The sequence below is a fragment of the Triturus cristatus genome, chromosome 6 (genome assembly GCF_964204655.1).
Source record: "Triturus cristatus chromosome 6, aTriCri1.1, whole genome shotgun sequence".
NCBI lineage: Eukaryota > Metazoa > Chordata > Amphibia > Caudata > Salamandridae > Triturus > Triturus cristatus.
In genome coordinates, this window is record NC_140589.1 from 22,510,765 (window position 1) to 22,532,350 (window position 21,586).

General features: G+C 46.0%; 1 protein-coding gene across 1 annotated transcript in view; it reads left to right on the forward strand.

Annotated features, from left to right (window-relative positions):
• Window positions 1-1,227: 1,227 nt before the first annotated feature.
• Window positions 1,228-21,586, forward strand: part of CUL9 (cullin 9) — a 751,325-nt gene continuing 730,966 nt past the window's right edge. Inside the window, exons 1-2 of the mRNA XM_085610160.1 lie at window positions 1,228-1,505; window positions 14,549-14,737. The gene's annotated coding sequence lies outside the window, so the exon portion shown is untranslated. The remainder of the gene's footprint in view (window positions 1,506-14,548; window positions 14,738-21,586) is intronic.

The window sequence follows — 21,586 nt, forward strand, 5'->3', positions numbered from 1 at the left end:
GCTAGTGGGGGGTTTGTTTTTCTTCCTGTCTTGCATTGTCTAAATTTTCTAACTCTATTTTACTATTTTTAAACAACGTTAAAACATTTCTTTTAACTGCTTTTCTGCTCTTTGCACTTACTTCCATTTGCTCAGGCCAAACTAACTTATTCTGTAAAAATGACATGTGTATAATCATTAATGTATTTTGATATGTAAACGCTTTTATGGTATGTAATTTCCTTACCGAATAAAGTTTTTCAAGACTCAAGACTTGCACTGAAATGTAGTTCATTGAACGGACTTTCCCTTTTTGTAAAATCCACGAGTTCGCCGAATTATTAATCCTTTTTATCCTTTTTTAAAATAAGCCAACAGGTCGGTGGGTTCCTCGAAATCCTTCAAATCGTCGCCAATAATTGTGGAATAAAGGTTCCAATATCATTCAGATAGATGAAATCCAAAAGGCTTCATTAGTTAAAAGATGAGAATTTATTTCTGAGGTAATCAACCCACGACTATACAAGCACAAGTCACAGGTCTGAATGCTTACTTACAAAACTCACATTCTAAACTCTAGAATCACTAACACTAAGACATTCTAATACTTAAAGGTACAAGTGAATGAAATGACTATTATGAATACTACATATAACAGTATTGTAAATGACAATGCCTTTTATTTATGTTTTAAAAACCAAAACATAAATAAAAGGCGCATTGTCATTTACAATGCCAATAGCCCAAACTCGCGTAAATGCGAGACCTATTGCATTGCAAATGCTTATTTTCTTGCAATGTTTTATTGTTCCACGGTTCTTTTGTAATGTAATGTAACTGGCTCTATTGTACAGCGCTCTGACCCCTTCGGGTAATGTCTGCGCTTTAGAAAACACATGCACAAATAAATAAACAAATATCCCGAGGCCACGAGGCAAGCCTGCTCAGCCAATGACATGCTCTGTTAGTGGTGAGAAAGGATGGAGCCCTCCGATTGGCTAGGTGTGATGGACTCCCATTGGTTCGGTGAACGCTTCCCAATGGATTAGCTGGATGCGAGCTCAGGCCAAAACGCTTCAGAGACAGCGCTTTTTGATTGGGTGGTAGAGACAGACCTAGTGCGCGCTGCTCGGGACTGGCTGAGAGGCTGCTTGTCATTTGTTGATTGGCTTATGGGCCCTGGCAGTGCACGTGTCACGAGGCGAAGCGTTCAGCTGCTGCACGTCCGGCGCTTCCGCGTGTGGGCGTGGTTCTGGTGACGTCAGCGCAGAGCACCTCACCGGCTGACAGGCTCTAGAGGCCGCACCCGGGCCTGAGGTAGGCGGAAGAGCCCTTCACCCTCGAGGCGAGAGAACTCCCACCCCCGGTCGGAGCAGCTGACTCTCCGGGTTTACCCTGCCTGAGCAACCGTGACGCCTGGGAGCCACCCGGGCCGTACGTACGTCACCGCGCGTCACCTCCTGTGTGAGACCGGCTCAGGTGCATGTCCGGGACCTTTCCTGCGAGGGCCGCGCCCCCCCTGGCAGGTGAGTGACGGGACCGCCCCGCTCTTTGCGGAGGGGGTCCCTGGGCTTCGGAAGGGTTGAGGGGTACAGGCTGCACTGGTGCCGGGGTGGGGGCCCCGTGCCACCGCATTTCATATGTGGCAGTGGGGCTCCATGCCACCCTGCCCCTACACGTCAATTGTGGCAGTGGGGCTCCATGCCACCCTGCCCCTACACGTCATATATGCCAGTGGGGTTCCATGCCACCCTGCCCCTGGACTGTATATGTGCCAGTGGGGCTCCATGCCACCCTGCCCCTGGACTGTATATGTGCCAATGGGCCATGGAGCCCCTGGACTGAATATGTGCCTTGGGGCTCCATGCCACCCTCCCCATGGACTGTATATGTGCCAATGGGGCTCCATGCCACCCTGCCCCTGAACTGTATATGTGCCAATGGGGTGCCATGCCACCCTGTATATGTGCCAATGGGGCTCCATGCCACCCTGCCCCTGGACTGCATATGTGTGGGGGGGCTCCATGCCACCCTGTCCCTGGACTGTGTATGTGCCAATGGGGCACCATGCCACCCTGCCCCTTGACGGCATATGTGCCAATGGGGGGGCTCCATGCCACCCTGCCCCTGGACTGCATATGTGCTCCATGCCACCCTGCCCCTGCACGTCATATGTGCCAGTGGGGCTCCATGCCACCCTGCCCCTGGACTGCATATGTGCTGGGGGGCTCCATGCCACCCTGCCCCTGCACGTCATATGTGCCAGTGGGGCTCCATGCCACCCTGCCCCTGGACTGTATATGTGCCAATGGGCCATGGAGCCCCTGGACTGCATATGTGCCTGGGGGCTCCATGCCACCCTCCCCCTGGACTGCATATGTGCCAATGGGGCGCCATGCCACCCTGCCCTGTATATGTACCAATGGGGCACCATGCCAACCTGCCCCTTGACTGCCTATGTGCCGGCGGGGCTCCATGCCACCCTGCCCCTGGACTGTATGTGCCAATGGGGAGCCTTGCCACCCTGCCCCTGAACTGTATATGTGCCATGGGGTGCCATGCCACCCTGCCCTGTATATGTGCCAATGGGGCGCCATGCCTCCCTGCCCCTTGACTGCATATATGCTGGGGGGGCTCCATGCCACCCTGCCCCTTGACTGCATATATGCTGCGGGGCTCCATGCCACCCTGCCCCATGACTGCATATGTGCCCGGGGGAGCTCCATGCCACCCTGCCCCTCACTTCATATGGGGCTCCATGCCACCCTGCCCCTGGACTACATATGGGGCGCCATGCCACTGAACTGCATATATGTCTTGGGGGCTCCATGCCAACCTGCCCCTAGACTGTATATGTGCCAATGGGGCGCCTTACCAACCTGCCTCTGGACTGTATATGTGCCAATGTGGCTCCATGCCACCCTGCCCCTGGACTGCATATGTTCCAATATGGCACCATGCCACTCTTCCCTGGACTGCATATGTTCCAATATGGCGCTATGCCACTTTGCCATTGGAGTGCATATGTGCCCGGGGGGGCTCCATGTCACTCTGCCCCTGGACTGCATATGTTCCAATATGGCACTATGCCACTGGACTGTATATGTTCCAATGGGGCTCCATGCCACCCTGCCCCTGGACTGCATATGTTCCAATATGGCACTATGCCACAGGCCCCTGGACTCCATATGTGTCCGGGGGGCTCCATTCCACCCTGCCCCAGCACTTCATATGTGCTGGGGGGCTCCATGCCACCCTGCCCCTGGACTGATGATGTGCCAACAGGCACAGTTTCAGGAATTTTCCTCCGGATGGGCCAAGCGTTCGTTCGGGTGGGCCAGTGTGAGCCCAATGTTTGTCAATTCTGGAGGTAGCCTACAAGCCCTTGATTTACATATCTTCTTCCAAACAGGCTTACAGTGCATCTAGGAAGTTTTTGAGTGTAAGAGCTGAGGTCTATACTTAAAAGCCCCAACCTTTATAATTTCCAGCAGGCCAGGCTTCAGCACCAGCACCAGCATTCCAAGCAGATTGTAATAGTAGTTCAAACTGATGGAGGGCCCTGTTACCACACCTAAGCCTTGACATTTCGCACTAGGAAGACTGGCTACTCCTTGCAATTTGCTCAACACCTATTTCGTTGCACACTGTGACCTTTGTAACTGTTCATTTTCATGTCATTCTTTCGCAATGTACTTTCATTAATAAAAATGTTTAAAAAACAGCAACACATTTGGAAAAAAGAAAGCAGTATTGTTGAAAACTAATAGCAGTTTTCATGCCTGAGAAGTGTAAAGCCGGAATTGCAGTGAAACAGGTTAACTTCTGGGGCTGAATTACAGAGTGCCCGGGTTACAGGAGGGGGCTGCAGATGCTTGTGTGGCCCCTCCTGTAATACTGATAGCGCTGGCACACATGGAGCACCAGCGCTATATTCAGAGTGCGTTCCCTCATTAGCCTAGGGTGTAACCCTACGCAAATGAGGGAACTACTATTCCTCTGAGCCCGCTCCATATTAGTGATGCGAGCGCAGAGGCAAAAAGGCTCACAACATGGGAAACAAAAGCAACCATCCAGGCTAACAGAATACTCAAGCCATGGTTGGATTTTGTACCAGTCTGAACTGAATGCTTCATAAAGGGCACTTGCTTTTCTTGGGTCAGGTCATGTTATGTTAATTTGTAAAGAGCACTCTCACCCAGGAGGGCATCCTGGCGCTGAGCAGATGTGAGATTAGCCAAGCCTAGTGCCTAATGTGACTACTTGAAAAGGCAGGTCTTCAGCTTCTTGTGGAATTTAAAAAGTGAGGAGGGCTTGGCTTTGTAACGGCACATCATTTCACACTTTAGGAGTGATGTAGGAGAAGGCTCAACCACCAAATCTGGTTTCCCTGAAAGTTTGTGAAAGCAGATGGTATTGTCGAGGCATACTGAGCATGAGTGCCTTGAAAGTTAGGGTGCGGAGTTTGAAATGTGCTCATTTCTGTACGAGTAGCCAGTATAGTTCCTTGACGTGAGGTTAGATGTGTGTGTGTCGTGGGAGGTTGAGTGATTCTGGCTGCCAAGTTCAAGATGTTCTGCAGCCTCCTTGATCCTGGCGCAGAGGGTATTCTTGTAGTCTAGTCTTCTAATGGCAAGAGTGTGGGTGATGATTTTCCAGGTGTTGACTGGGAGCCCTTTGAAATTCTTTCTCAGCATGGATTTTGCAGCAGAGCTGACTAAATTATGCAATAAGGAAAGGCAAATGATGTTTTGTAATGTGGCAACATTTTGTGATAGTATTCCTTCATTATTTTGTATTCCTTCATTATTTTGTCATTTTGTTTTTTACACTTGTTAACTCTGCACCTAAATTGCACCTCATTAGAACAAGTTTAACGCACACATATAGCAAAAAGCAACTGAAAGGTGAATAGACAACCTTTGCAAAGGGCCTTCAACTGCGCTGCAACATGTTACAGGATTTTGTAGTAACTTTTGATCACTTCGAGCTAGAAACACGTTTTTTAAATTTGCAGATTATGCAACAGATGATAGATTATGTGGCAAATATGGAAAATCCCTAACTTTGCGAAAAGCGCCAGAGCCATGAAATTGCATAATTCCAGCAGACCGAACTTTAACCTGGGAACGTGCAATGTACTGTAACAAGATATCAGAATATGAAGGCAGGGCAGGGCAGCTCCGGATCAGTCGAAGAGCCAGGTCTTGAGGTCCTTCCTGAACGTGTGCAGGGTCTTGTCGCGTCTGATGTTCACAGGGAGATCGTTCCAGGTCTTGGCTGTGATGTAGGAGAAGGCTGTTCCCCTAGTTCTGCGGATGCGTGGGACCTCTGCCAGGGCGAGTTCGGCAGAGCGGAGGTTCCTCTTGGGTACATGGAAAGATACTTTCTCGTTGAGGTATTTGGGCCCGATGTTGTTGAGGTATTTGTAGGCGTGGGTGAGTAGTTTGAAGGTGACCCGCTTCTCCACGGGGAGCCAGTGGAGGTCTCGTAGGTGTTGGGTCATGTCTTCTTGGCGCGGAGTCCCGAGGATGAGTCTGGCTGCGGCGTTCTGGATGCTTTGGAGTCTGTGTAGAAGGGTTCTGTTGATTCTGGTGTATAGGACATTGCCGTAGTTGAGTCTGCTGGTTATGAGTGCATGGGTGACAGTCCTTCTGCAGTCGGGGATGGCGGGGATCCATTTGAAGGTCTTGCAGAGGATGTGTAGGCAGTTGAAACTGGTAGAGGCGACGGCGTTGATCTGGCGGTTCATGGAGAGGGTGGAGTCGAGGATGATGATCAGGTTTTGTGCATGGTCTGTAGGGGTGGGTGGGTTGCCGAGGGCAGAGGGCCACCAGGTGTTGTCCCAGGCGGATGTGTAGGGGCCGAGGATGAGGACTATAATCAGAGAGCATTCTGGGAGCATTAAACATAGACTCATATTGCTAAACTTTGATAACGTGTGTACACATTTTTATACTTGAACCACTGTCAGATGTGCAGTTCGGGCTTACAATATTTACTTGGAGCACTCCCCCTAATAATAAAGACTTTGCATTAATGAACCATGTGCACAATTTTCAACAGCATTAACACATGGACACAAATATTACCTTAACTGCAGACAGTGCCCTTCCCTGATCCATAATGTGGCACTTCAAACTGGCAGCCAAGGGATTTGTGCTGCAGAATTGGGCCTACTTGTTCCAAGGGCAAAATACACATTAAAACTTGTTGCCCATGACGCCAAACAATATGTCCTGGGTGTCGGGCTGTAGGGATTCCATATCTCTGCTGGTGGGAATAAATTCAACCCAACACAATATCTTGCGAGATAAGGTATTTACTTTACCACAGCGTCTGACAGAAAACAGACAGACTTGCTTAAAGCCTGATTCACAAAGGTAAACATACACTTTTGTATAAGTTTACTATTTGTTTGATATTCATAAACTAAAAGTTTAATTTTACTAATAGTAATTTTAGGAGAGTCCGCACTCGTGACAGAAACTCTGCACATAACGAAATAGGCCTGTCCTATCTTTTTATGAGCAGAGCTCTCCATCCCTGACTACGGCATCTCCAGAGTCTTTAAATTACTGTTAGTAAAAATAAACTTGTAGTCCGTGAATATAAAAAATAAAGTAGCAAACTTACCCAAAATTGTTAGTTTACCGTTGCAAATCAGGCCTTTACTCTATTAGGCATTGTAATTCCACATTAATTCTTGGGTAATGGGGGGACATGTATGACTCCCTCGCCCTCGTGGCTGTTCATCTGTTGAGGCATGCATTGCCACTATCCGAATAGTATAATGCATGACCCATCCTACAGTGTATTACTTTGCGCTTCTTACACAAACTAAAATACATAAACGCGCTGAGCCCCCACACAGACAATAATTGAGGTGCAGAAAGCCGTTCACAGGCCTGGGCCCTAGTGTCACTGTACCTGCTACATCATTGAAAGGTAAACTATGTCCCTACTCTCCCAAACAGAGAGGAGGGACCTACTGAAATCTAAAGCCAGGCTTGAGCCTGAAACCTGGCTCTGGCTCAGCTCGAGGTCCTGTGGGAACTTCGGGCCCATAAATGACCTCAGCTTTCATGTACCTTCTGCCAGCCACCTTCAATCTACCCAGGGTGTGTATTGCAGCGAGAGCTTCCTCCTTGGAACTGAACCAGTCTGGTTCGAGTCTCGGCATCGGCTCAACATGGTATTCATTTAAAGAGCTTCAGTACCTCCAGATTGAGTTTACACTGTATAAAAACCGTACAAAGAGATAAAAACAAAGTATTAACATAAATCAGAGAGACAAATAGATCACCATTTAGTGCCTGATTTATACAAAGTGAAACCATTAAAAACTGGATACAGGGCCGAAAACAATCGAAAGCCCCGGTGAGGTAGTGGTCCCCGGGGCCAGGATTCCATGCGGACCCCCCCTCTTCAATGTGTATTTAAGCCACAGGGAAGTGACGATCTGCGCAGCTCGCCCCCCCCCCCCCCCTCCAGTTTATTTTTTGCATGTGCCCCCGGGACCTTGCCCACCCGGGGGCTAAACATTAGAGAAGCGCTGGCAGGAGCCACAGACCCAGCACGACTCCAAACGAGAAATCAAACAAAAAATGTTTTTTTCCTCCCAGGTAGGACCCTCCCCTCCCACCTGGCGGTCTTGGGACTGGGTTTGCCCCAGGTTGGAAGTCCAGTCCCAAGATGGCTGCCAACACTTTCTGGCTGAAGTGTTGGCAGCCAATCACGTTTCAGCATGGGGACTGTGGGATCCTCCGAGGATCCGCATCCCGATATATATATCTTGATTGTTTATTTTTGTTTTTAATTTTGCAAAAACTACTGAACTGATTTACACCAAATAACAAAAAGGGTTCTTTCTGGCAAATTTGGTATGATTCTGTATTGCGGTTCGGGCTGTAGTCGCAACTAAAATCTCTGAGAACTATCATGGGAAATGTACTTTTTTTTACCTACTCCCTCACCCCCCCCCCCCCCCCTTTTCTTGGCCCCCACTTGACGGATCGCCTCAAAGCTTTCCACGCACAACAAGAATCTCCAGTGCACTTTTAGTTAATAAAATTTGTGAAGATTGGTCAACCGGCACCAAAGATAGAGGCTAGTCCAAAAACACTTTTCCTATGGAAACTTGGTCTAACTATAACTACCTACTGGAGACCGCCAGTAGGTAATTAAAAAATATATATTTATATATTTTTTCTTCTTCACTGAAAAAGTCAAAGTAACATAGTTAGGTGAATATCAATGACATTAACGTTTTTAACTAGAAATAAAACACTGAAATTCACCAGTTATAGTTAGCACAGCTATCTAGAACTAGTGCCACCACCATGCACTGATTATGACCGCCGATATTACATCTCTCATGACATGTTCTGTGACATCATTTATGACTTCACTGAAGATATCATCCAGGCTTTGTTTTTGCACATATTGCTCTATCAATTAGTGTGGCATTGGAGGTCTGAAAGTAAGTACAAAATAGCTCAGAAGACTGAGGCATCATTAATGCCATCCCCGATACAACTCTTTTAGGTGTAGTATGCAACATTGACCATAGACTTCACGGTTAACGTAGTTCACATTAACGATCAACCAAAGATGGATGAGAAATCCTTATTGTATGTATATTGTGTTTAATCCGTATGCAACTGTGAAGAGAAAGCCAAGTTCCTAAAAGGCTAATGCCTTAGTATGGACAGGTTTTATGTATATCGAAGCCCTGACAGTCGCCAAACCTACATTGAGAAATGAAGTTGATATGAGCAGAGAAGTGGGTACTGTAACCAGTATTCACTCTATAAAGAGAGTTTACTCTGTAGTACACTGCAGACAGTGAAACTATCATGAGAAATACACTATAGAGTATTTAAAAAGTATTTACTAAGAACATTGTACACTGTATGCAATACTTGGCAAAAAAGACACTATTCGCTTAAAATGAGCAACATCTGGAGATGGTTAAGATTATAGTTGGATGATACCCATGATGTCATTTTAGATATTATCAGTGATGGAATATGTGAGGTGACAAGTAGTACATGGCGGGGGAGCAAGCTGCTCCGCTAACTGTAATTAGTGAATTTCTGTGTTTTAGTTCAAAACGTTAGTTGTTATTGATATATTCACCTTAGTATAATGTTACTGTAACCTTTGTTTTTTTCCCCAGTGAATTTCTAGTTTTTCAAAAACATTTTTTACCTGAAGAATATTTTATTACCATATGTATACAAGGATTTTTTTTTAAAGCGTGGGGGGTGGTGCAAGTGGCCTCCCTCCCCTAGTCTCATTAAGCCCATTAGACTCTGGTGTTTCACATGGCGGGAGATTCAAAAATGTTCCTGCCAAGCGGGAGCAAACGCAGGCTTCCCTGCCTGTGCCAGCAAGGAAATCACTATGTCCCAGGGTTGGAATCTCAGAGACAGCTGTAGTGAGCCAGCCCTGGGGAATGGGGCCCCAGGGGCCATTATTGGCTCGGGAACGGGAGCCACAGCCCCCTCTCGTTTAATTAGTGTAACAGACCTGGGTCCTCGGGTCTCCCGAGACTCTAAAGGCCTTTTTGACACATTTTTGTCTCAGCAATAGGCACCTCGAGGGCTGTGATGGCTCGGGGAGGGGGACTGTGCTGTCTGCCCCCCACCCCCAGTTTAAAAAAAAAAGATGGGGATGTGCTCCTTGTAGCCTGTGATGTTCCGGAGAGAGGGCCCCCCTTTGCCCCCTCCCCTTAATTCAAAAATCCCCATGGCATAAATTGAGTAAGGGGGGGGGAGGGCAGAACGCCTCCCACCCATTAATAAAAGGAATAAAACATAGCGGCCCTGGAAGCCATTTTATTTATTTTCTCCGTGATCCCACAGGATCGCTGCAATTTTTGCCAATTTGTATATATAAATACTTTTTAGGTCTCGGCTAGCGAAGGCTGCGCTTGCGCAGTCTCGCTTGCGAGATTTAATGACTTGGAGAAGAGGGGCTTGAACCCGCCCCTCTTCTCCCCTCTTCTCCATTGGCTGGCCTCTTGAATGCTGGCCAGCCATTGGAGAAGAGGTTTGTCACTCCGAACAGGCCCCGTCCTTTTCGGATTCCGGGGCGTTTTTTTTAACTGCTTTTTTGTTGCTTTTCGCTTTTTGGCAGCCCGCCCCTTACACGCCCACAAGACAGCATGTCTTCACGCTGCCTACACGCGCCAGTCGACTCTGATTGGTTGGCAACTACCAAATAAGCAATGTGATTGGTGGACCTTGTCAACCAATCGGAGAGCCGACTGGCGCGTTGTGTGATGTGTCTTGTTTACCCTGCAGGCGTTTGTGCCGATCCGCCGCTGCTCCTCGCAGCCCGTAAGCGCTTCTTTGGGGTGCATCGCGGTCCGTGGAGGCCGGGGACGGCTGCTTCACGACAACACCCTAGACCAGAGGTCTTCAATCTGTGGGGCGCGACCCACAGGGGGGCCCTGGAGTCATGGAAAGGGGGTCGCACATTTCCAGGCCTCACTTCTGCCTGAAATCCAAAATGTGCTTTTCCTTTTGGAAAAAGAGAACGGTCCGGGTGCTTCATTCTGAAAATGCTTCTGCTGAAGTTAATTGCGTCTCCTGTGCTGTGAAAAAATAGAGGCCAGGCAGACAAGTAAAACAATCCTTCACACCAGGGTGCCTGCTTGGCTGAAGATGCAAATGCAGCTATGAGTTAAGGGGCAAACGTAAAGGGTGCTTGGGAGCGGTAATCACTCCAAGCATTGTGATTGCAAAGATTTGGTTTTTTTTCATTGGTAGTAGGAAGAGTTAACACCTGGGCTGTGAAGTTGTGCTTTTAATTGTAACTGTATTTACACAGTGTTTAGTTCCCCTGAGGAGGGTTGAAGGGCCAGTTATGCAAAAAAACAAAAAACAAATTGCATCACTTATGTACTGGTACTACTAAAATCTACATTTTGGAAGCTCCATTTTATCCTAAAATATTATTTAAAAAATTACTTACGCAGAACAAAATATTTTGGGGCTTACGAGACGCTTGTGCCGCTGGAGCATTACTTTATAAAGCTCCGGCAGCGCAAGCGTCTCAATTATAACTATGTGGCACCGCAAAGTCACCCAGCGCGATAAAGGAAGCAATTGGGCCTTTTTCATCTTTTCAAAAATCGCTCCCGGGGCTGGCGCGGGCACAGGGGCCTGTGAAGCGCGGTGACTCAATCGCCCGGCTTCAGGAAATCAGAGGAGATTAAAAGCAGTTCTTAGCGACTGCACATGACATGAGCCGAGAGAGTAAACACAGCGCGTGCCCGTGACTCACTGGGGGTTTTGATGTACACACCTCCAGGCCGGTGCCCTCTGCGACGAGGGCAGGCAGCAGCGGCCAAGGAAGTTATTACTAGAGGGCTAGTGGGCACAGAAAGGAGCACTGGTAAAACCGTTGTGGCCTCTATTGAAAAATAGTATATTCGTTAAAAAAAAACCATTACAGAACATGGCGTGGCCACTAGGAATGTTCATGCACTTCTTATGTGTATACGTTTGATTCAGCGAAGTGCGGCGTGAGGTCAGTTGTATGGTCACTTGTTGATCTCGCCAGTACCATTGTTTTAAAATATGTTTCACATTCTGTGCAGCGCTTCGTTTAGCAAACTCGACAAGACAGGGCTTTGTTATTTAAGTGTGGCTGCTCAGGATCTCCATTACTAGCAAAAAACTCCCCGTTTAATAGATTTATTTTGCAAAGAGTGACTTTTACTTGTCCGCCTTCTATCTGGGGCGGTATGTTTCGAGCGCATTGGCTTAACATTACGTATAGTTGCGTGTTGGCATATTTAACGGGGTAGTGTTCATTTTCTTTGTCGGCTCTAAAGTGCTTCACTCTGCTCCCGTTTGGGAAATCATTACGTCATTCTGGCGATCTAGCTCATCCAGTTGAATGCTCGTTCCTTGAAAAGAGCGCTGATTGGCAGTTCACGAGTTCGAATCCTAGGAAAGCCTTCTTTAATTTTCTGTCCTTTCCAATGTCGTAAATTAAGCAACATAAACCGGGAAATACTAAAGTGTTCTTCAATGGGTGGAAAGGTTGGGTTGTCCGTGCCTTCCGTGGGTTGTCCGTGCCTTCTTCCACTTCCCGTTCTCCGCGCCTTCTCCCCTCCTCACTCCCATTGTCCATGACTCCTGCCCCCCGCCCTCCCTCCCGTTGTCCGTGCCTTCTTCCCCTTCCCGTTGTCCGCCCCTTCTCCCCTCCTCCCTCCCGTTGTCCGTGATGATTATCATTTGCAATGTAATAGGACTCGTGTAAATGCGAGTCCTGTTGCATTGTAAATGCCTGTTTTAACTTTTGTAAGCACATTTGATTTCACTATATGAAGTCTGTAATGATTTCAATTAATCGTACAATAAACATATATCTATCTGTAGATGGGGTGCGGTGCATGGACAAGGACTTCAGTTTAAATGCCACATGACGTCTAAGCGTGTGGGTGAGAGTTCCGCTCTGAGGGGCCGTGTACAGTGCCGAGTATGAGAAAGGGAGGCAGCGAGGGGCAGCCTCGGCGAGGGAGGGGTGGGGGATGGATATGTTCTAACCTCTCCGAGCAAAGACGTGTGTAGTGCGGAGAAGGGTCCCGCTCAGCAAGGACTCGGCCTGGTAAGGAACGGGTATGGAGTGAGAATACGTGGGCCGGATGAATCCAAGTACCTCAAAAACCACGCATCCAGTGTTGATGGATCATTTTTCAAATCTTGATTTTCGGATCTGAATTATGTCCCCCAAAAAGCAGTGACTTCTAATAGCACTGGTCTGGATAACAGGCATTTGGCAAGCATGCAGCAAAGCTTGAAAGGAAGAGGTTCAGTGAGTGAGAGAGTCATCAAGGGAAAGGTTTAACAAGAGAGATATTAAATGAGGTAGAGGTTAAAGAGGAGCTTTATGAAGGGTTTTCAGTGACGGAGGTTTACTGAGAAAGGTTGTATGAGTGCGGGTCCGTGAGGCAGGGGTTCAGTTAGGGTGACTCAGTGAGGGTATGTTCAGTGAATCTGATTCTGTGAGCAAGGTTCTGTGAAAGGGGTTCAACAAGGGAGAGGTTCAGTGAAGGAGGTTTAGTGAGAGCAAGGTTCAACGAGGGAGAGGTTCAATGAGGGAGGTTTATTAAGAGTGAGGTTCAGTGAGGGAGAGTTTCAGCGAGGGCACTTCAGTGAGGAAGAGATTCAATAAAGTCAGTCCGTCCAGTGATGAAAATTCAGCGAGCAGATTCTATGTACTGTGCAAGTCATTTATGATGATACGGTTCAGTGACGAGAGGTTGAAAGAGCAGAGGGTCAGAAAGTGGAGGTTCACCCAGTGAGGTTCAGTGGGTAGGTTCGGTCCGAAATAAGTTTAATAAGGAGAAGGGCGAGTGAGAAGGTGTTCATTAGGTAAAAGCGAGCTTCTTTGAGAAAATACTTTTCAGGAGCTTCAGTTCGGGTCTTGATGCAGGTGGCTCTGTGGGTGGCTCTATTTGTGTGTGGGTTGCTCTTTGTGAGTGGCTCTGTAGGTGGCTGTGTGTGTGGGTGGCTTTGTGTGTGGCTCTGTGTGGGTGCAAATGCAATAGGTCTCGCATTTGAGAGTGATTAAGCTATTGACATTGTAAATAACAATGCCGTTTCTTTAAATGTTTTAAAAACAAAAACATAAACAAAAATAATGTCATGAGCAATGCCAATAGCTCTAACTGTAACAATGCCGAGACCATTGCATTGCAAATGCTTGTTTTTGCAGGTTTAGGGGTGGGGGACTAAGTCCCTTAGTCCTGCAGTGGGCTGCCAGCAACATTTTTCTCATGTTGCTGGCAGCCAATCAGAGTGCTCGCTCCTGCGTGGGTCTGAATAATGCGGGAGCAAATTGACCCGAGGTGAAAAACACTCCCTGAGCCAATCACAATCGGAACACTGTTTTTACAATTGAATTCGATGGACTCTTGTGAGTCCCTCGAACCAAACTGTCTAGATATCTATATTTTTTTACTCTTAATTACTCAAACTACTGAACGAATTTACACTAAATAACAAAAACACAATTTATGTACCAAGATTTAGCTTCCTTACAAATTTTGTGTAATTCCATTCAGCAGTTTTTGCTGTAGCACTTTTTAAGGACGGTTATGGAAAATGTATTGGGATTTTGCATTTTGGGACCCTCTTTGTTCTCAGCCTCCACTTGACGGATCACCCCGAAACTTTCCAAGCACAAACTAGCCAAAAAGTAGCACCTTTGTGAAACGTTTCGTGGAGATTCGTCAAACCGTGCCCAAGTTATTGGCAACACAAAAATGCTTTTCCCATGAACAGCTGAACCTAACTAGAACTACCCAGTGATGACTGCCACATGTGTGTCTGTAGTGTGTATATGTGTGTGTATTTTAGTATGTGGACGGCTGTGGTCCGTAACACCTCTGTTAAGTTGGTACTGGTGCATGTAGCTATCGCAATAATCCCTGCTGACAAAAATAATCAAATATTAATAGTGATGTAAAACAATTTCCAGCCTCTTAGCTGCTTACATATACTGCTAACGTTTTGGTTTAACTGTTAAACTCTTGCCTTGTTTCCAGGCTGATGTGGGCTATCTGACCCAGGCAGTGAAGAACTCGCACACCAGTGCTGCTGTTTTCTGTCAAGCAGCAGTGCAATCACCAGCGGACAGCAACAACAGAGGGCAGCACCTTTGCCAACTGCCATTGACAGACTGTCACACATCTTACACTGACCTGTCTCCTCTCCTGCTAAAGCAGCTACATCTGGTAGGTACAGCAGGGTGACATCTGGGGCAGGACAGTGTGAGTAGCTGCAGGCAGGAAATGGGAAGAAATGTAATTAATGAGTTTTATGGAATCCAAACAAACAAAGTTAACTCTTCAGTTTATTTTCTCCTTTTTCAAAGTGTCGCCTTTACACGCAGCAGGTGTCTTGCTTCCAGTGGCTGGTAGACATGGTGCCATATGTATAACTGAAAATATAGCAATTATTTTATGTGAGAGAAAGTTTACACGTGGAAAATCTTTACATAATATAAACATTTTCTTAGAATATTTTTCTGCACTTTAAATTTCACCCATTTAAAAAAAATTGTTTGTTATACATGTAACAGTGTCATAGATGGAAAAAGGTATGGCCTGTGCCACAAGTACATACGACACAGGTTCTCAGTTACCAATATCCATGTATCCCATTCAGACGCACGCATGTTCATACATCCCCAAAGACCACTCTCCCTGATAAACATGGCAGCCCTGCCATGTTGTTCTAGTCAAAGTATTTTGTTCAAACCATAGTATCTGGTTCTATGAACATTAGGCTTAAAGTCCACTCAGCTCCGCGTGGGGTGTCTGGTAACAATGCGCACGTTGTTTGGTCTTCAGTAGCTCACAGAAAAGGTGGGAGACTCCAGTTACAGAGGTTATACTCCCAGTGAGGTTGAAAGATTCTCAAGAAAGGAAGCTAGTATGTAAACAGTAATAAGCCTGAGCGCATATGCGGAGACAAATATCTAGGTATACGAAAGCCGATCGAGGAAGGCAATTACCAGCCGTAAAGACTACAGCCATAGCATTAAATACGTCCTTTCTCAGGCAACTTAGTAAACTGTTGGGCCTGTCCCTCAGTCCATTCTTGCAAGTGGTCAAGAGCAAAGTCATGCCCACACTAACTTATGACCAGATAATCTTAAATGCGAAATAAATTAAATAGGTAGACATGGCTGAGTATCAAGTGACAGTTCATCACAAGCCCAAGTGCACCTACAATTCAATCTTTCTAAGCAACAGTATATCCTGAGAGCTTTTCTTTTAGTCTATTGTGTAAAACATAGAGCGAGCAGCTCAAGAAGATTCATTAAAACTTCTGTTGTGGTTATCAATATCAGAAGGTCTCAGAAAATAAAAATCCATGGAGCAACTACCTGGAATACTCATTTGTAAGCAATCTTGAACTTGACTTTACCAGTTAAAAGACACACAAAATTAGTGTTAAAGCAAGCAAAATTAATCTCTCAAGTGAATGATTATTCTGCCTACAAAAGAAATACCTTGTTGGACGATATTAAATACATATGAAAACAACATAAGACACAAATGCTGGAACTTGCTTCTCACCCTTGAGAGGAAATGAGGGCTAATCAAAGTAAAATGTTGTTTACTTCCACTGAGGGTATTTAATTATGACTGTCGGTGAGACAAAAATGACATCACATCTCCTCTTTAATGTCAACCAGTAATTGGTATCCGCAATGAGTTGGTTGCCCTGAGTTGGAAATTCTTAAGGCAATCTTTCCTACGAATAAACGTTTGGAATTGTACTCAAGCAGTGAAAGCATGCTAGAGTGGACCCGATTTCCCCCCCCCCCCCCACCCCCCCATTTAACTGATAGCTTTTAAAAATTTCTGGGCGTAGCTTTAAACATTATTAATTTGTCTTAGTTTCCTCAACCATCTGATGTTTTAGGGATAAGGAGCTCTCCATTTTTATCTCCCTAATGTAGTGAATTATTGGCAATTTGTTGCAAGGATTTTAAATAATTGTGCAATAAATATTTCAAGTTCAATCCATATCATGGTTTCTAATAAAGTGGTGCTGGTGTTGTTTTTCGTCAATTTTATGCAATATTCTAATTCTAAATTTGCGTTGTAGCAAATGATTATCATTTTGAAGGCCACATGTAGACTTAAAAATACATCTGGTTTGTACACAAATGAGCTGATTACGATGCGTTGGGAAACGGCTTTGACTGTTGGTCGGAGCCGTTGTTAAACGTTTCGTAATCAGTTGGTCGGATTCCTTTCCAACCGACCCATTTTGAAGTTGTCAGTCGGAAAGGAATCCGACCAGTCATTCAGACGGGATTCCAACAGTCGGAATGAATTAAGTAATCCCAAGGGCGGCTCTTTCCACCCAAGGATTACAATGTCGGATTTGGACAGCCTTTCTGTGCCGGCCTTTCCGACACAGATAGGCTGTCGGAAGACAACTATGGGGGCCCCTAGCAGGGCCCCCATGGGTGCATGGCCTCCGGTTGGAGGCTGAGGGGCACCTATGGTGCCCACCTGCCGATCCCGGCACTCCGCGGCAGGCACCAAGGGGTGCAGGGATGAACAGCACCTCTTCGTTTTACAATGAGAGCATGCATTCCGGTTGGAATCCATGCTCCCATTGTAAAGAATAGGAGTGCGAGCAAACCCTGTCGGCTGCATCCTAATTGGTCTGTCGGGACCGCCGAAATTATGTCGGGCGGACTTAAGTCCGCCCAACATCGTAATTAGGCCCAAAGTCTTACTTTAGACTCCAGACTGCAACTCTGTTGGCAGCCATTGTGTTTTCCTTATTAAACTTATCTTCCACAAATCCTTCCCAGCCGGACCACCATTAGGTTACATGGGCACCGTGACCTGAAATGATACCCTCCCACTGCCTTCTCATCTTCACAAACTACCAGTTAGTATGTGGATGGAACATCTTGCGTACCGGTCCATTTTGAAGTGGTCAAACGTTCACATGCTTGTTCTATAGAAAAGTATTGTAAATAATGTTGGGAGCAGTGGGACTTGCAAACAACTCTTAATCCACATACATTTACTATATGAGCGTCTGTGGGTGCCCTTTAAATGACTCGCTGTCACACATGTTTTAAGGTCAAGTGCAAACTCTTGATTTTGAGAAAACTGGTCATATGTAATAGCCCAGGTAGGATAAAAACAAAATAACTGTTGAGTGTGTGTAACCTGTGCACAAAATGGAACTAACATGTATTATGACAAGTAATATAACACTCATGGACACAGGGCACCTGTAGTGTGAAGGTATGTTATTTCACAGTCATCAAATGTGGTCATGGCATTTTCACTGAGTCTATTTGTATTTGTACAAAATAAGTGCTAAGAGAATCAAGTTTACATTTGTTCAGCTGAGTGGACGGAGAGAAAAGGGGCAATGTGGACTCTGAGCTAAAACCCTATGTTGACTATCACTTGCTCCCAGGTTTACATTAACTGCTGAGCTGCATGCTGATTATCTCATTGGTGTGGAGCACCTGAAACTCTTGAAGCTTTTCCAGTGTCCACGGTAAAAACTTTCTCAGAACTACAATGATGGCAGTCAACTGCCTCGCAACATGTCCAGTCCTGATGACCTTGTCCTGGGAGTTGAATTTGTTTTACCTTTGCTGTTCGAGTAACTCCTTTTATCACATTTATCAAACAACTGAGGTTCAGCTTCAATACTGAGGTTCTCTACTTTGACTTTATGTATCATTTATCACTACCCACTCCATCTCTTTAGAGTTTATTTAATATATTTTCACCCCAGTTTTAATATTTACTTTTTGTTCGCTGGGTTTTAAAAATGTGTTTTAAAGACACAAAGCTTTATGTATAAAGCTCCCTGTCCATAAACTCCTGATTACATATGGGATAAAGTGCCCCCTTCTGTACATTCTAAGGATATTGCAAGTCACAGAGGAGATCCATAAGCGTATAGAGGAGCGAGGCCGAAGGCAGAGTGCCTTTATATGGTTATGGAACTGCGAGGCGACTTGCAATAGCCTTGGAAGGTATGCCAGGAGGTACTTTATCCCATATGATACGTAGTCAAACCATCCCCTTTCCCACAAACCACTTAAAACCTTTTCGGGTAGTTTTTTTATGTGAAAGAGCAACTATGTTTCCAAACATAAAGAATAAAAATAAAACCTCCAGTGCAAAATTAAATGCATCAAAAATCTGTTGGATATTTGTTGCAAACAGAGATCAGAAACAGGTCAATACAAGTACGTTATCTTAAACATAAAATCTGCAGTAGCTCAATGTGTAGAAGTATGCAGAAACAATCTAGCATTTCTCAAATAATATGAGTGCAAAAAAATAAGCATGTTCTCTCTGCTTGTCATTGTAACCTAAGAAAATATAGTAGAACAAAGAAAAGCACCATTCTTTTTGGTTGCTTTAAACAGCTGCTTCAATTATGCTCCGTGACCTGAGCTGCATTGCATCACTTCTGCCAGCAGGCATTGTTAAGTCAGAACTTGACTGTAAAAACTGCTAATCGTCAGGTTCTGACGTCTTTTCTTTATAATCAGTGACTGGTGCATCAAAAGTCACCGATTTTATAAAGAAATTAGAGACTGACGTTTATACAAATGTTACAGAATCCCATGCATTATATAGGTTTATTGCCTGACAGCGCTGTCTCTTGTATTCTTGAATTCTTCAAGTTAAGATTTCTAATGATGTAGGTGCACATTAGTTTGGTTGAGGTCCATATTAATTTACTTTCACAAACGTATCTGCTCTGGAAAAAAAATGGTCATCTCGTGCTATCTTTAGAATCCAGCAAACGGGGACACTGACCAGCACAGTCACTTAGTTACATTGACCCTTGTCTGCATACCTGTTGTACTCACTATAAGGCCAAACTCCAAAGATGCGCCATCTCACTGAAATAAGGCGTGTTCCAGAGGAAGGAAATAAATGCAGTATTTGTGCCATTTCACATGCTTGCTACCCCCAGCGATTCTTCCTCGTGTAACAGAAAGCCGCTCTGCATGGCTTAGAAACACTGTGTATCCTTGAACCAGTTTGTTTACTCTGTAGCCCTGTATTTTTCCTCCAGTAAGTTCAACAGTTTGATGGTCCAAAGGCTATCGTGATCAGACCAATTCCTTATAAAATTCTCCAGAGACATCCAGCCAGACAATGGTCTTAAGGACCTGTTTTAAAATATGTCCTCCCTTCCTCTGAAGCAACTTATACTTCAACTAGAAGCATTCTTTCAGGTGCTGACATCCTAACTCTCCTCTCACTATCTCAGAAGATGTCTTTAACCATCTGAACTTCTGAGTTACCAGAGGCCCTCGCCTCACTTCTCTCTTCTCAGCAGTGAACTGTTGTCCCGTTTAATCTGACAACTTGCACCAAATGAATAGGCATTATAGAGCTTTAGAAAGTCAATGGCGCAAATCTAAACTCTCCGCGGACTGTACTGCTTGCTGAGTCCACAACAGAGCCTGCAGATATGCTAGTATGAGGGCAAAAATGTAATAGTACTAGTGCTGCACTGTCGTTCCCTCCAGCTCTATCCAGGAATGTTTCCGTATCCAGCGCCTCAAAAAACCTGCATGCTCTCTCTTCTAACATCTGCATCTCATGTCATTCTTCTGCAAAACGGACTCCCTAAAGACCCGAATCACTGATACCAAGGCTCTTTCATGTAAGAAGACAGGCCTTTTTTCAAATGCCCCTCACTTTTTGGCTCCATTTGGACTACAAGATGCTTGTTTTCGACTCTGAAGCCTGCTAGCTAGGTCCTAGTGCTCTCTCCCTAAAACTGATATGTGTGAATTAGTAACCCCAGTTGGCAAAGGACTTTAACCCCTTATTAAGTACCTAGTATATGGTGCCAGTGGAATCCAGGGCATGGGTGTTAAACGGGCCCTCAAGGCCTGAAGCACTGACAGCAGGCCTGCCATTGCAGACTGCAGGAGCAGTGCCAACTGCTCAAACTCGACTTTGCCCTCACCATGTGTAGCCAAGTCAATGCAGCATTTTTCATATATGCCAATCACCCCGCAAGGAAGGCCTTCTAACCCCAGGAGGCAAGGTGCATTTTATTAAAGGTGTGCACAGGTAAGTGCAAGCTTATATGTCCCTATAGTGGCCTTTAGAGTTAAAGGACACTATAAGTGATACACAGTCCATGGGATAACATGAGCTGCCACCCTGGCAATCCGGAGGTTGGCCGCGCCATTGTGGTACACTTAAATATGTTGTGTTTGGTATCAAACAATGTGCCTCATTACCCCTGACACAAATTTCGTGTCGAGGACTCTGTGGCATGCACGCAGTGGCTACCTTAGAGGTTGCCCACTTGGTTGCACCAGCCTTCATGTGCGCTGACTGCCAGCCCACACTTGCTGCCGCCAAGACAGGAATCTGACCCCCTGCCAGGAGGGGAGAACTTTGTCAGTAGTAAGAAAAAATGGCCCACACGGGAAGGAAGTCACACCTCCCTCCCTGTTAGGCTGGCTAGTGAAGCGGCACATCAAGGCAGTGTGCTTCAAAGGCTACACTGCCTGTGATATGCAATCAGGGTGTCTGCCGAAGGAGAACACGGCCCTCCCCCCAGGCACATTTGCACACGGGCAGGTGGGTTTTACACCCCCAGCAGGCTATCCACACCTCTAGGGTGGACTACCTGGTTTGTACAGCTAAGAAATACTTCTGCCATTTTTAAAAAGTGGTAGAATAGTAGGTTTGGAGTAGAAAAGGTGACTTGCAGCTCTGGATGTGGTCACCTCAGGGGCAGATTAGCTGCGGGGGCTAGTACCCCCAAGGCCACTTGTATCCACACCCCTAACGCCCCATAATCTAGGTGGAGTAGGCTCTAGTGTCCATTTGTAACGTGCTGACACTGGGACGCAGTCAGCAGCGCCTGTACATACCTGCAGGAGTGAGGCGGTTCAGGCGGACCCCGGATCCTGCAGCGGTTCTGGGTCCCTCTCCTGGCTGGCCCCGGTGGAGTAGGCTGCAGTGTCCAGCTGTAACGTGCTGACACTGGGACACAGTCAGCAGCGGCTGTACATATCTGCAGGTGTCGGGGGGGGG